The following is a 17137-nucleotide window of genomic DNA, read 5'->3' as shown; positions in this document are numbered from 1 at the left end:
TGTACAATAGATTTCCAGAACTTATTCATTTTATAATCCAAACTTTGTACCCTTTGACCAACATTTCCCCATTTCCTCCACCTCAAACCCTGGCAACCACCTTTCTACTCTCTGGCTCCATGAGATTGACTTTTTTTGGATTCTGAAATATAAGCAAGAATATACAGTATTTGTCTTTTTGTGATTGGCTTATTTTACTTTGAAAATTGTGCTACACATTCATCCATATTGATGCAAATGGCAGGATTGCTTTCATTTTTGTGGCTGAATAATAGTCTTGTGTGTGTGTCTGTGTGTGTGTGTATGTGTGTATAACATCTTCATTATCCATTCATCAGTTGATAGACCTTTAGGTCTTTTCCTATGTCTTGGCTATTGTGAATATTACTATGATAAACACGGGAGTGCAGATATCTGTTCGAGATATTGATTTCATTTCCTTTGGGTATATACCTAAAAGTAGAATTATAGGATCATATGGACATTTTTAATTTTTGAGGAACCTCCAAACTGTTTTCCACAGTGGCTGCAGCAATTTACATTCATGAACAGTGCACAAAGGCTCCCTTTTCTCTACATCCTCACCAATACTTGTTATCCTTTGATAAGAGCCATCCTAAGAAGCATGAGGCATGAGGTAATATCTCATAGTGGTTTTGATTTGTATTTTCCTGATGATTAGTGATGCTGAGCACTAATCTCATGTACCTTTTACTGAAACTTGATGTCAGTTTGCTAACTTGATAAATTATTCAGGTATGTTAAATGAAAGGAAAGAGGAAGATCTAGGGTCTTCCTTCTAAATCCCTCATCTCCTGCATGGTAATGCATAGATGGCATCTGAAGATCTGAAGATAATGCTTCCATCTTTATTATTCCATAAAAAGGATGATTGTAGGGATGGAATTTCATAGGAAGGAAGGGAAACACCTTGGCAGGCTAGGGTGACAGCTTTTTGGTAGGCATGGCCTTTAGTGCAGTAACTATCAAGCAACTCAGTGGACTGCAGCTTACTTCATTTACACACTGATCTGGTTGAAAGGCTCATGTTCAAAGGCATTGAGGAAGTGTTCACCTGAAAAGAAAGACATTATTTGACAATGACATCTGATCTCTCTCACACACTGTGTTACAGTCAATGTTGTAAAGTTCTTTTGATTGCCAGTAACAGAAAATAACTTGGAATAGCTTAGCCAAAGAGGAAAGCAAACAAAAAACAAAACAAAACAAAACAAAACAAAAAACCACACACGCACATACAAAAACCCCTCAAACAAACAGATTATGAAATTCAAGAAGTTGATCATTAAATAAGGTTTCAGGAAAGGAAATGACCGGAAGTTAGAAGGCTGTCAGACCCAGGCCACTATTCCCACTTGCTGTGTCTCTCTGTTTACATCCTTTTTTTTTTTTTTAAATAAAGATTTTATGTATTTATTTGAGAGAGGGAGAAAGCAAAAGCATGAGTGAGGGATAGAGGGGAGGAGCAGACTTCCCACTGAGCAGGGAGGCACCCCCATCCCCACCCCCAGGGGCTCAATCCCAGGACCCTGGGATCACCACCTGAGCCAAAGGCAGCCTCTTTTTTATTTTTCTTAAAGATTTTATTTATTCATGAGAGAAAGAGTGAGGCAGAGACATAGGCAGAGGGAGAAGCAGGCTCCACGCAGGGAGCCTGATGTGGGATTTGATCCCAGGACTCCAGGATCACTCCCTGGGCTGAAGGTGGTGCTAAACCGCTGAGTCACCCGGGCTGCCCATGAAGGCAGCGTCTTAACGCATTAACCCACCCAGGTGGCCCTCTGTTTACATTCTTAAGAGAGAGATTGTGATTGGCTATCTCGGGTCAGGTGTCCATTCCTCATTCAATCAGGCCTGGTGGAGAGGACAGGCCATTTACTACAAATGTAGGGGGAGGGGCAGTTCTCACTGAAGAGGACTTCAGTTGCATGTGGGAAGATATCCCGAAAGTTAGTGTCTAATAAGTATGAGAAATGGATGAAGGATGTGTGTGTATGTGTATTTACACATGTACATGCAAACGTACAAATACATATACTTATGTGTATGTATTTAAATGTAAATTTCATATTAACACTAGCTAGTGTTAATAACACCAACACTAGTATTAGTGAACACTAACATAAAAAAGAATCTGTAGATCAAACATTGAAATAATAATATGTGAAATCTTCATGAAGGCAGGAACCTTGCTATCATGTTTACTTCTTTTTGCAGAAACCTGGAAATATACCTCATATCTGATTCAAAAGTTGTTGACTTTATGAAAATTCATAAATAATGATAAAAATAAAATGACACTAAGTATCATTTAAAATGGAACAATGAGCCTTGTGAATTTCTTGATAAGATGCACTTTGAAGTACACAGCTCTCCTGATAAAATATTCTTGCCAAAAACTTGAAACTGAGTCTAATCAAGGTTTTAGAATTAACTTGCAGTCTATAGGGAGCAGAGGGAGAAAGGAACAGGTTAAATCATACGTCAAGGAATCAGATATATCCAGAATATGAGCCATTATACAGGACAATTGACCTGGTTTCTGCAGTAAGTCAATGACATGGGGGGAAATGAGAGATTTGAGACATAATAACTAAATGAATGTGCAGACCTTGTTTAGAACATGATTCAAACACACCAATGATAAAAAGATTTTTGAGACAATTGTGGAAATTTGATCACAGACTGGATGTTAGATGATACCAAAGAATTATTGTTAATTTTGTTGAATATAAAAATGGCCTTATGGTTATGTAAGAAAGTGTTCATATTTTTTAGAGATGCATATTGAAACGTGAGGGGAAAACGATATATCCTCTTAGATTTATTTAAAGTGGTTCAACAAAGAAAAACAGAAACAAAAAGGAATAGATGACATAATGGCAAATGTTTGCCATTCTTGAGTGTGGGTGATATGCATATGGAGGGTTATTGTCTATTCTGTTCTTATGCGTTTGAAATTTTACATTAGAAAGGAAATAGAGAATAGAGCATATTTTCAGCTTTTTAAAAAATACTGGGTCATAGGTATGTTTAAGTTTTGTCATTAGAATATCTAAATTTATGTGGAGAAATACTTCTTTTGGGACAAGAAAAAATGGTGGAAAGTGCACTGTCTTAAAAGTCAGACAAAGGTGGTTTGAATCTCACCTGCACTCCAAAGTCCTGAGAAGGGAGAAACATGGCGAGGGCAAGGATGGCAAGAGTAGAGTTATGGCTGCTTTAAAACATCTTTGTGTGCATGTTTGGGGGTGGGGATGGTGTTGGTGTGCTTGAGGCTGACTGTGTCAAGTTTAGAACAAGCATATACTTTCTCTGCCTTTTTGTCTTGTTTTTGGCTAAAATTATGCCATCAGTCATAATGACTGTCTTGTCAACAAATTATCTCAAAAAATTGTTGGAAAGTTGTCATTTCTGGAGATTATGTCCTGGAAGCAAGTCTACTACCCTTTCTCTCTCTCTAGTGAGAGGGAGTGTGGTGTGAATTGAAGTTGGTGAGGTAGGTAGAAATCAGATCATGCAGGGCATTGTAGACTGTCCTAAGGAGTTTCGTCCTGATCCCAAGAGCAACAGGGAGAAATCTGAGGATTTTTAAACAGGATATGACTGTGACAAGATTGGTTTTGTATTCTGAAATGATAACTCTGGCTAAAGTGTGAAGAACAGATTGGAAGGGGCCAGAGTGGATGTACAAAAAAAGTGAATGTTCGGAGGCCAATGCTGTTGTCCATTTGGGAGGTAGTGGGTTGCGGTGGTAGTGGTGGTGGAGACAGAAGAGAGTAGATATTTTGAGAGACACTGGGGAGGTAAAATGGACAGGACTTGGTGACATATTGAATATGGGAGAGTAAGAAGATGATGTCAAACATAATACGTTTCTGAGTGGTAGAACTAGACGGATGGTGGATTAATTCATTTGGGAATCCCTGGAAGAGGACCAAGTTTTGAGGAGTGAAAGAAATAATGATTTTGGTTTGGGGCACATTGAGTTTGAGTTTAGGGTAACTTTGAAACATTTAAGTAGTGATGTTAAGAGTGCAGTTTGTATTAAAGTCTGGAGCTCCATGAGGCATGAGTGTACATTTATTAGTTTGATACAAAAAGGTAGTTCACCTTTGGATTTTTCTATATAATTGTGTTACTGGTGCAGCAAATGCAAACATTTCACAGCTGTAATACCTGTGAGGAGCAAAGACTCATATAAACCAAAGTTTTGTTTTATTTGCTTCACAAATGAGCAGGTTCATTTTTATGGGAAAGCAGTTAACTTTCCCTGGCTTTTTATTTTTTATTGCAAATACTGAGGGATTCTGGCAGTAGCTGAGATTTTTTTTTGAGCCAAGTACGCCTTAATTTTCTCCTATAATTATGGTTTTCTCTTTTACACGATGCATCTTTGCCAGTTACTAGTTAGATCAACTTTCCATTGAATGGGACTGATCTGGAATTAGAATATAGCAATTTCTAAGCAGGAACACACCTCTCCACCCCTTTAGAAAAAACCACTAGAGAACTGTTAACATTATCTGAAGAGTCAGATCTCAAGTATATGTTAGGTGTAGAACAGAATGAGGCAAGCTGGTGGGGAGGGAATGGTTGTAGTGGAGGGGATGCTATTTCTAATCTTATTTTAAGCTAAACTCCTTCAGAGCTTTTGGTAAACTCAGACATACTCTGAAGTCAGTTGTCCAATTTGGGGATAGTTTTGCTTAACCTCCCAGAGAATGTTTTGATTAATGCTATATATATATATATTTTTTTTTTTGAGAGGGGGTACAGAAAGAGAAGGAGAGAGAGAGTCTTAAGGAGACCCCATACCCAGTGCAGAGCCTGACTCAGGACTTAATCTCACAACCCTGAGATTATGACCAGAGCTGAAATCAAGAGTTGGATGCTGGGCAGCCCGGGTGGCTCAGCGGTTTAGCGCTGCCTTCAACCCAGGGCCTGATCCTGGAGACCCAGGACTGAGTCCCATGTTGGGCTCCCTGCGTGGAGCCTGCTTCTCCCTCTGCCTGTGTCTCTGCCTCTCTCTCTCTCTCTCTCTCTGTGTCTCTCATAAATAAATAAAATCTTAAAAAAAAAAAGAGTTGGATGCTTAACCGACTGAGCCATCCATGAGCCTCTCATAATGCTATATTTTTAACTAGAAAAGGAAGACAAGTTGATGGTGCGCTAGTGGGTCCTTGGATACCACTTGGAGAGTTTAGCCCCTTTCCCTTGCTACACCTATTTATTTACTTCTAGGTTTTCCTAATTGTCTTCTAGTTTTATAGACCAGTCTATGGTTTGGTAAGTAGATAAAAATATTCCAAATAATATCTTTGATTTATCAAATTCCTTACTCTTGATTGATGTCCCATGTGTGATTTCACTAGAATTTATACAATATTTCTGTCAGGGAGTTAGAGAAGGATAGGTGCTATTATTCCCATTTTTTTGAAAAACACCAACTCACAGAGTTAATGTCAGAACCAGGGCTGGAACACAAGTGTTTTGATTTCTATTTTAACAAGAGAAAAAGAAAAAAAAAAAAAAAAAAAAGGAAGACGAAGGATAAAAGGAGGAGGTAGGAGAAAAGGCAGGACATAAAAAGGAAAATGAATTTATTTATTCCTTTAAGAAAAGTTTTTTTTGCATATGGAAAAAACCCAAATGTCTACCAACTGATGAATGGTTAAAGATGTTATATGTATATAGAATGGAATATTACTCAGCCATCAAAAGAATGAAATCTTGCCATTTGCAACAATGTGGTTGGAGTGAGAGAGTATTATGTCAAGTGAAATAAGTCCATCAGAGAAAGGCAAATACTGTATGATTTTACTCATATGTGGAATTTAAGAAACAAAATAGAGGAACATAGGGGGAAAAAAAAGAGAAGCAAATCAGGAAACAGACTCTTAATGATAGAGAACAAACTGAGGGTTCCTGGAGGGGAGGTGAGTGGAGGAATGGGTTAAATGTCATGAGTATTAAGGAGGGCACTTGTGATGAGCACTGGGTATTGTATGTAAGTGATGAGTCACTAAATGCTATACCAGAAACTAATATTACATTCTATGTTAACTAACTGTAATTTAAATAAAAATTTGGAGAAGGAAAGAAAAAAATAAACATATATAGAAGCATTAAAAGGAAAAAAGAAGAAATAAGGTCTTCCACATTAGAAAAGCATAAAGGAGAGAAGTAATGAAGACCTACAGTGCACCCTATAGGAATATTACAAATGGTATAGGGTGCAAAATCTGAGGTACATCATGGGTGTTGTAGCCAGAACTGCTGGTCCAATTGCTAGCTCTTAATTATTAACTATATATATTTCCCAACTTCTTATCTGAGACCTTGAGTCCTCTTCTATAAAATACAGATAATAATACATACTTGGAATGGTTACTACAAAGATCAGTCATAAAATTGTTACACCACATGGTATATAGCAGCAACTAATTTTTTAAAAAGATTTATTTATTTATTTGAGAGAGAAGGGCAGAGGGAGAATCTCTAGCAGACCCTCTGCTGAGCACGGAGCCCCACTCAGGGCTGAATGTGGGGCTTGATTCCATAACCCATGAGATCATGACCTGAGCCGAAACCAAGAGTCTGATGCTAAACCGACTGAAGCACCCAGGAGCCCCAGCAACTAAGTAGTTAATAGCCATCACCATCGTCATTGTCATCATTATGTGAGAGTGGAAATCCAAGGTTCAAAAATGCTGTTAAGTAATTTTCCCAAAATCTCACAGAGAATTAATTGGGATTAAAACCCAGGGCTTAGGGATCCCTGGGTGGCGCAGCGGTTTGGTGCCTGCCTTTGGCCCAGGGCGCGATCCTGGAGACCCCGGATCGAATCCCACATCAGGCTCCCGGTGCATGGAGCCTGCTTCTCCCTCTGCCTATGTCTCTGCCTCTCTCTCTCTCTCTCTGTGACTATCATAAATAAATAAAAATTAAAAAAAATAAATAAATAAAACCCAGGGCTTGTTGGCTTATTTTGATAGTTTATTTTGAACTAAACATCCTTTTATAAAATGGTATGGAGAAAAATCTGGAGAAAAAAGAGCTTTTTTTTTTTTTTTAACTCCTCAGCATCCCCATTCCTGAGAATACAATGAAGTATGATGCATGGTTACATGACAGGAGCTAAAACTCAAGGGTGCAGATAGACTCATAAATATTACAGTACAGGGGAAGAAGTAAAGAAGGGCCATGGAAGATGTATCGCATAAAATAAATTATAACACAAAGTAATTTTTGGAAATGGTCTCAACTTCTTTTTTTTTTTTTTTTTAAAGATTTATTTATTCATGATAGAGAGAGAGAAAGAGAGAGGCAGAGACAGAAGCAGGCTCCATGCCGGGAGCCCGACGCGGGACTCGATCCTGGGTCTCCAGGATCGCGTCCTGGGCCGAAGACAGGCGCCAAACCGCTGCACCACCCAGGGATCCCCCTGGTCTCAACTTCTTAATCTAAATATACCTTCTCATTTGTCTTGAAGTGGATTTGTTTGTCATGTATTATATGATATTATTTTTCATTCATACACTTTTTGCCTTCTCACTATTTTGCCCACATTTTGACATAAGATTTCTTGATTTTTTTAAATGTGTATCCTTTCTGAGCCACATTTTGCCCACTAAAGTCGTTGTAAACTCCTATTTTCAATCTTATGCCCCAGAATTACCAGTTTGGAGCAGGGGAGGACTGCAGGAAATTTTCGAATCCTACTTTCTGAGCTCTCCTTGTATCACGTTGGCAAACCTTGATGGAACATCATGTCATCTTCCTGGACTTCCAGACACTGTCCATTTTCCCCATTACAACCCGTTCAATCCGGGATAACTAATAGACTAGATGCTATACCCTATGCTTATGTAGTTTTCAAAAAATATTATTTCAGAATATCTTGTTACAGCATTAAAAAGTAGTAACCAGGCAGGGTCCTGGGAGGGAAAACTGGAGGAAGATTGTCAAAGGTACAAATGTTCAGTTATGAGATAAATAAGCTCTAAGGATGTAATACACAACATGATGACTATTGCTGTATGATATACGGGAGAGTTGTTAAGAGAGTAAATCCTAATAGTTCTCATCAGAAGGAGAAAACTATTTTTCTTTTATCCTTTATTGTCTTTTTATCTATATGAGAAGATACATGTTAGCTAAACCTATTTTAATCATTTCATGGTCTATAAATCATACTATCTTCTTGTATTCCTTAGACTTATACAGTATTATACATTAATTATTTCTCAATAAAATTGGAAAAAAGTAGAATTGGTTTGGCTTAAGTGCAGGAAAGTTATGGTAACTGATGTGACTCATTTAATAAAATGTAATCAACCCTTTCTATCTTAAAGCATCATGCTACTTTGTGTTTGTATGTGTATATGAGAATCATCAAGAAACAAGCTACTCCTCTACCATTCACCTTGTCCTCTGTGAGCCCCCCGAGTTATACTCTTCACTCCAGTTTGGTAGAAGAGGAAGCTGTGACTAGTTTTGCTTTTTGAGTCATGTAGACCTCAAGTGACTTAAATTTTCATCCTCACTAATTTCTTTTGCAAAATGTCCTCACATGGCAGGTGTGGGCAGAGAAATTATGGTGGAACTGCCTCCTCTTGCAAAGCCAAGTGGAGTGCTCTGTCACAACAAGCGCACCTTCTCTTTTCCTCTCGTTTTCATAAATGCCCAGGTGCATAAACAAATGTTCTTGGACTATCTGTGGCTGGTTCAAAGTTGTGATAATTTCTACATTTTCTATGTTTGAGGTCTTTTCTGGTCTTTATCCCTAAATTCTGTTATCTGGCCTACCAAGGAAAGATGCTTATTCTGGATAAAGAAAAATTAGGCTCCGCATAGTGAAATCAGTGATCACTTAAATGGTTTGGCCTTGATTCACAAGATAAGAATTGTGAATCTTGGTTATGGTCTGTCAGTTGCTCTGAAAACTTCGGTACAAATTAATGATGACCTTTGTTGTATTTTGCATTGAAAACAGCAGAGTAATACACATTTTATTCTACAGAGTAGTTCCAGCTGGTGCTGACTGGAGCCACCTGACTCTTAAACAGTGTTTATTGAAAGGTCATCTTACATCATTGCTTTATTGTCCAAGGTTAATTGCCAATTTGCTTTTAAATATTATGCAAAAGCATTGGCTCAGTTGTAGAAAACTTAGTCTTGGAGAATTTGACTCTCTTAGGGATGAATAATTAATGTCCTGTGAAGTCACATGCGTGAAAGAGAATTCTAAAGTTGATCATGACCGTTCTTCCTTCTCCTGACTGTATCCTATTTTTTTTTAATTCCTCAAAAGCACTCTATGTTTAAAAAGAAATAAGAATTTAAAAGCAAATATGCTGAGAAAGTACTCACAGAACATAGGATAGACAAATAATTGCCACTTATGTTATATAAATTTATAAGAAAATTGTGGGACGCCTGGGTGGCTCAGTGGTTGAGCGTCTGCCTTTTGGCTCAGGGCGTGATCTCATAATCCGGGATCAAGTCCTGCATCGGGGTCCCTGCATGGAGCCTGCTTCTCCCTCTGTCTGTGTCTGTCTGTCTGTCTCTCTGTGTCTCTCATGAAAAAATAAATAAAATCTTAAAAAAAAAGAAAATTGTTAAGAATAGGTTAAGTGAATGAAGAAAGGATATAAACAAACAAAAGAGAGAGTTCAATTAACAGGGAAAATTGGTCAGTCTCACTAGTGTCATAGGTATACAATTAACAGATTCTTTTATTTTGCCTGGCCAAATTAGTACTGGGAAGATTATAATACTGCTAAGAGTATGGTGAGATAGGTACAGTCTCACATAATTTCTGGATGCACAAATTAATAAGACTGTTTTGCAAAGTAAGTTGGAAAACGGCACGAGGCTTCTTAAAAGTACTCACACTTCATTTTCAGTGAATATATACCTCTAGGAATCTATTCTAAGGGCATAATATTACATAAAACATATAGTGCATAAATATACTAATCTAAAGCAAAGTATTAGAACCACAACAGACATATTCAACAATAGGAAAAGAGTCAATAAACTCTGTGTACTGTTGACCATTGAACAGGGATTTGAACTGTGCTGTTTCACTTACACAGATATATACTTTTTTTTTACTGTACAGTGCTGTAAATGTGTCTTCTCTTCCCTATGGTTTTCTTCATAACATTTTCTTTAGTTTACTTTATTGTGAGAAAACAGTATAAAATATGTATAACATACAAAATATGTGTTAATTGAGCGTTTATGTTATCAGTATGGCTTACCATCAATATACCTGTCCTGCAAAAGACACAGTCAAGAGAATGAGAAGAAAAGCCATAGACCAGAAGAAAATATTTGCAAGAGACACATGTAATAAAGAACGGTTATCCAAAATATATGAAGAGCTCTTGAAACTCAACAATAAGAAAAAAATCCCACTTGATTAAAAATGGACTAGGGGCACCTGGGTGGCTCAGTTGGTTAAGTGTCTGACTTCAGTTCAGGTCATGATCCCAGGTTCCAGGGATGGAGCCCCGTATCTCTCTCTGCTCCTCCCACTGCTTGTGCTTTTTTTTTCTCTCTCTCTCTCTCAAATAAATAAGTAAAATCTAAAAAAAAAAAAAAAAAAAAAAAATGGGCCAAAGATCTAAACATCTTACAAAAGAATAGATACAGATGGCAAATAAACATATGAAAAAATGTTCAATATCTTATGTCACTAGAGAATTGTAAATAAAACAGCAATGAGGTACAACTGCATACCTATTAACATGGCTCAAATCTAATACCTGACAACACTAAATGCTAGTGAGGATCAGGAGCAATAGGAACTTTCATATTTTACTGGTGGGACTCCAAAGTGCTACAGCTACTTTGGAATACAATTGGCACTTTCTTACAAAACTAAGCGGATTCTTACTATATGATCCAGCAATTGAACTTGGGTATTTCCCCAAAGGAAATGAAAACTTACATGCACCAAATGAATCTGCACATGGATGTTTATAGTGACTTTTTTTCATGATTGCCTAACATAGTCCAATTTCACTCTTTTGCTGGTGGATTATCTAGTTTTTCTAGCACCATTTATTGAAGAGACTATACTTTCCCCATTGAGTATTCTTGGTTCCTTTGTCAAAGTATCAGTTGACTGTATATGTCTGGGTTTATTTTTGGGCTCTTGATTCTGTTCCCTTGGTCGATGTGTCTGCACTATGGTATGCTAGTCCCATACTGTTTTGATTACTACATCTTGGTGTACAGTTTGAAATCAGGAAGTGTGATGTTTCCAGCTTGGTTCTTTCTCAAGGTTGCATGGGCTACTTGGGGTCTTTTGTGGTTCCATACAAATTTTACAATTGTTTTTTTCTATTTAATTTAATTTTTTTCTATTCAACAGGTTGCCTTTTCATATTTTGATTTTTAAAAGCTGGAAGAAACTTTTTATGTCGTCCTAGGAAGCTCTCATACTTTTTATAAGTTTCACCTCCAGGAACTCTACCAGTTTTTTAGTGAAGAGCCAAGAAAAACCTTCATGTTTCTGCTAGGGGGAGGAGAAAGCAATCATTTTGAAATACATCTAGTGTATTCCCCTTAACAAAGGCATACTTAGCAACAGAAAAGATTACTGGAGCTTTATCTGAAGTGTGAGAAGGAAAATTACCCAATTCCAGCCTCTTCTAGCCTATCTCACCTATGAGGAAAAATAAGATCATAGCCCAGAAATCCAGGGCCACCAGAAGACTGAGACAAACATCCCTTACTTTATATTTGGAGACTTGAACATCCTTCTTTCAGTAATTGGTAGATCAAGCAGGCAGAAAATCAGTAAGGATATAGCTGAACTGAATAGCACCACCAATCATCTTGATCCAATACTGACACAAAGTACTGCATTCAACAATAGCAGAATACACATTCTTTTCAAGTTTACACAGAACATCCATCAAAATAGACCATATTCTCTACCAGAAAACACACCTGAGCAAACTTAGAGGAATAGGAAACATAAAAGTATATTAGTGTGTTCCTCACACCACAACAGAATTAAACGAGAAATAAAAAACAGAAAGCTAGAAAATTCCAAAATATGTGGAGAATAAGCAACACACTACTAAATAATCCATGTGTCAAAGAAGTCTTAAGAAAGTAAAAGCTTTATTGTTTTGTCTTTCACATTTAGGTTTGCAATCCATCTCAAATCAACTTTATGTGTGATGTGAGGCAGGGATCAAGTTCTGCTCTTTTTCATATGAGTATCTGTCAAGCACACACAAGGCAAGGTAAGACTAAGACCTGGTTGACTTAGTCATAAAGATACAACAAGCCACTTCTAGATTCAAGTAGTTTTTACTGTACAGACAGTGAAAGAATAAAAGCTTCCCACATACCGAGGACGCATCTTGTCCCACACACCAAGGACAACACTAAAACAGAGGCTAGATGACTGCATTGAAGTTTGTGGGATACCCTGTTATGGAGGAGCCAATTCTAAACTGAAGCCAAGTGGTTTTATATTCTGTGGCATTGTTCCTAGGAGGATGGAGCAGAAAGCCTTGAATGTCATCAGAACTCAGGAGGCAGTGAGAAACTGTTTCACAACAGCTTTCAGGGGATATAGGGAGGCAAATAGGATGTGGCTTTGGAGTGGCTCCTCACAGGCCTTTATGCTCCCAGGCCCTGGATCACAAGTTATCCTGCCAACACTCAAATTAGATGTGGTTCAAGCATTTTCCTGCATGGCCCATTTAGACACATAAAGGTTACCAGGGCACCCTGAAGTAGCCATCTCTCTACAACTTCCAAATGATCCAGCATTTCAATCAAAAAGATCATCCTTTGCCCCACTGTAGTAAAGTGGCAAGAAATGATTATTTATTCATTAATTGAAGTGACAGATTTGAGAAAGTTAGAATTAGAAACCATGTAAACATTTAAGAACTATATTAAATGCTTGATTTTTTAAATGAGGCATAATGATTTTAGGAAAGCATAATTTTTAGAATCACATATATCTGAATTTGAAGCCCAGAGTTGATTACTGACTGGCCATGTAATAATCAGTGAGATCTCAGAACCTTTAACTTCTTATCTATAACATGGAAATAATACCTATTTCTCACTGTTATTAAATGAGGTAATATATGTCAGTGGTATCTAGCAAGATGCAATTTATAGAAGAGATATTCAGAATATGTGCAAAAGTGATAATTGGGATGCATTTTATCTAGGATTGATGATTCTTTTGGGTCGTCAGTTTTCTTAAGTGCATAGACAAATCTTTTATAGCAAAAGAGAACTTCAAGTACTTGTCAAAGAATATAACCTGAAACTCTGCTGCCTAACTTATCAAATATCTTATAAAATAATGTTTATAGGGTATTTCCTGGAGAGTATTCAAGCCATCCATTCCTCTATGTCTTAGGTCAAGCTGCCTGGGAAACAGGCTCAGATGGAAATTTGTGTGCAGGACATTTACTGAAGAATATTCCCAGGATCAACATGAGGAGGGAGTAGGAAACAGGAATAAGAAGAGAAGCTTAGCTGTGAGTCAATTTCTTCTTCCTGCATTAATGAGATTAACAGAATTGCAGAATAGGAGAGTGTGATTTTGGTCCCACTCATTCAATAGTTTATTCAACAAATATTTATTGAGTACTTGCAATGCACTTTATATTAGATTCTGGCAATGGTGAACAAGATTGACTTGGTCCCTGACATGATGAGTTTATAATCTCATAATGGGAGAAAGAGATTTAGGGATGCCTGGGTGACTCAGCAGTTAAGCCTCTGCCTTCGGCTCAGCACGTGATCCTGGAGTCCTGGGATCGAGTTCCACATCGGGCTCCCTGCATGGAACCTGCTTCTCCCTCTGCCTATGTCTCTGCCCCTCTCTCTGTGCCTCTCATGAATAAATAAATAAAATCTTTTTTTAAAAAAGAAAGATTTAAACAATTAATTGCAATACAGTAGTTAATTCCTATGATTTTTTTTAACTAGATAAGCTAATTCTAAAGTTACTAGTTAAAATGTAAGTCTAGTTAAAGTATGAGAAAATGAGAGTAATGGGTAATAGTAGGGGGAAACTAGCCCCAATATATGCTTAAAACATATTATAAAACGACATTTATTAACTCTGTTAGTACTTCTGAAGGGATTGATCAGTGGAGCAAAAGCAAGAACCCAGAAATCAATCCAAATAAGTAGAAGGATGGCTTATTTGATGAATGAATTGCTTTAAGGCAATTGGTTGGTTATTTGAAAAAAAAAATCTCTGAAATAAATTTCACTTTAAAAACATTTTATTTATTTATTTGGCAGAGAGAGAGCGAGAGAGCCAGAGAGCCAAAGAGCACAAGCAGGGGGAATAGCAGAGGGAGAGGGAGAAGCAGGCCTCCGGTTGAGCAGGGAACCCATTGTGGAGCTCCATCTCAGGACCCTGGGATCATGACCTGAGCTGAAGGCAGACGCTTAACTGACTGAGCCACCCAGGCACCCCTCTCTTTTTTTCCTTTGCTTGTTCGTTTTGTTCCTTCAATTCTACATGTGAGGGAAACCATACTGTATTTTTCTTTCCATGACTTATTTCCCTTAGCATTGTACTCTCTACCTCCATCCATATTGCTACAAGTGGCAATATTTCATTCCTTTTACGGCTGAGTAATATTCCATTGTATATCTATATCACCTCCTTATCCATTTTCATCAGTCAATGGACACTTAGACTCTTTCCACAATTTGGCTATTGTAGATAATGCTGCTGTAAATATTGGGTGCATGTGTCTCTTTGGATTAGTTTTTGTATTCTTTGGGTAAATACCTAGTAGTACAATTGCCGGACCATAGAGTAGTTCTATTTTTAACTTTTTGAAGAAACTCCCTACTGTTTATCAGAATGACTGCACCAGTTTGCCTTCCCATCAACAGTACAAGAGAATTTCCCTTTCTCCACATCTTTGCCAACATTTCTTGTTTCTTGTGTGTGCTTTTTTTTTAATTTAAGATTTTATTTATTTATTCATGAGAGACACACAGAGAGAGGCAGAGACACAAGCAGAGGGAGAAGCAGGCTCCATGCAGGGAGCCCGACGTGGGATTTGATTCCGGGTCTCCAGGATCAAGCCCTGGGCTGAAGGCGGCGCCAAACCGCTGGGCCACTGGGGCTGCCCATGTTTCTTGTGTTTTTTACTTTAGTCATTCTGATAGGTGTGAAGTAATATCTCATTGTAGTATGTATGTATGTATGTATGTATTTATTTATATTTATTTATTTATTCATGAGAGACACAGAGAGAGGGAGAGGCAGAGACACAGGCAGAGGGAGGAGCAGGCTCCATGCAGGGAGCCCAACGTGGGACTCGATCCTGGGGCTCCAAGATCACACCTTGGGCCAAAGGCGGTACCAAACCGCTGAGCTACCCAGGCTGCCCTCATTGTAGTTTTAAATTGCATTTCCCTAACAATCAGTGATATTGAGCAACTTTTCATGTGTCTGTTGGCCATCTGTATGTCTTCTTTGGAAAAATGTCTATTCATATCTTCTGCCTATTTAAATTGGATTGTTTTTGGGGTGTTGAGTTTTATAAGTTTTTTATATATTTTGGATAGTAACCCTTTATCAGCTATGTCATTAGCAAATATCTTCTCCCATTCTGTAGATTGTCTTTTTGTTTTGTTGATTATTTCCTCCAGTGTGCAGAGCTTTTTATTTTGATGAAGTCCTAATAGTTTATTTTTGCTTTTATTTTCCCTAGACTCAGGAGACATATCTAGAAAGATTTTGCTACTGCTGCTGTCAAAGAAGTTACTGTGTTCTATTCTGGATTTCTATAGTTTCAGGTCTCACATGTAGGTCTTTAATTCATTTTGTATTTATTTTGTGTATGGTGTGAGAAAGTGGTCCAGTTTCACTCTTTTGCATGTGGCTGTCCAGCTTTCCCCACACCATTTGTTGAACAGATTGTCTTTTTCCCACTGGATATCCTTTCCTGCATTGTCAAAGATTAATTGGCCATATAACTGTGGGTTCATTTCTGGGCTTTCTATTCTGTCCTATTGATCCATGTGTCTATTTTTGTGTCAGTCATACTGTTTTGATTACTATAGGTTTGCAATATAACTAGAAGTCCTGAATTGTGATGTCTCCAGTTTTGCTTTTCTTTTTCAAGGTTGCTTTGGCTATTTGGTTTTTTTGTAGTTCCATTAAAATTTTAGGATTGTTTGTTCTAGCTCTGTGAAAAAATGCTGTTGGTATTTTGATAAGGATTGCATTAAATGTGTAGATTGCTTTGGGTGGTACAGTTCATCAGGGATATTGGCCTGTTTTCTTGTTCTCTTTTTAGTGGTGTCTTTATCTGGTTTTGGTATTAGGGTAATGCTGTCCTCATAGAATGAATTTAGAAATTTTCCTCCTTTTCTTTCTTTCTTTTTTTTTTTTTTGTAATAGTTTGAGAAGAATAGATATTAACTCTTCTTTAAATGTTTGGTAGAAAAAAAAATGTTTGGTAGAATTTGCCTGTGAAGCCATTTTGTACTGGACTTTTGTTTGTTGGGAGTTTGTTGATTACTGATTCAATTACTTTGTTGGTTGTTGGTCTGTTCAGTTTGGGTAATTTATATGTTTCCAGGAATTTATCCATTTCTTTTAGGTTGTCCAATATGTTGACATATAATTTTTCATAATATAGAATGCACATTTTTCTCAAGCACACATAGAAAGCTCTGAAAAATCAAACATCAAGGAATCTCTCTTTTTTAAAGATTTTATTTATTTATTTATTTATTTATTTATTTATTTATTTATTTATTTATGAGAGACACAGAGAGGCAGAGACAGAGGCAGAGGGAGAAGCAGCTCCCTATGGGGACCCTGATGCAGGACTTGATCCCAGGACCCTGGGATCATGACCTGAGCCAAAGGCAGACACTCAACCACTGCGCCACTCAGGTGTCCAAACATCAAGGAATCTTAATGAAGTTCAAAGAATCAGTAGTATACCAACCATATTCTGTGTCCATAGCACACTTAAGTTAGAAGTCAAGTACAAAAAATAGCCTACCATGGGGCATCTGAGTGTCTCTGTCAGTCAAACGTCTGCCTTCGGCTCAGGTCATGATCCCAGGGTCT

The 17137-nt window shown here is 37.6% G+C and overlaps 1 long non-coding RNA gene across 1 annotated transcript in view; it reads right to left on the bottom strand.

Annotated features, from left to right (window-relative positions):
* Positions 1 to 849: 849 nt before the first annotated feature.
* Positions 850 to 17137, bottom strand: part of LOC144320683 (uncharacterized) — a 69069-nt gene continuing 52781 nt past the window's right edge. The window contains exon 4 of the long non-coding RNA XR_013386296.1: positions 850 to 1075. This is a non-coding gene — a long non-coding RNA (uncharacterized LOC144320683). The remainder of the gene's footprint in view (positions 1076 to 17137) is intronic.

This window comes from Canis aureus, chromosome 9, assembly GCF_053574225.1.
Source record: "Canis aureus isolate CA01 chromosome 9, VMU_Caureus_v.1.0, whole genome shotgun sequence".
In the NCBI taxonomy this organism is placed as follows: Eukaryota; Metazoa; Chordata; class Mammalia; order Carnivora; family Canidae; genus Canis; species Canis aureus.
The sequence above is the reverse complement of the archived record's forward strand: the minus strand, read 5'-3'. Positions and strand labels throughout refer to the sequence as shown.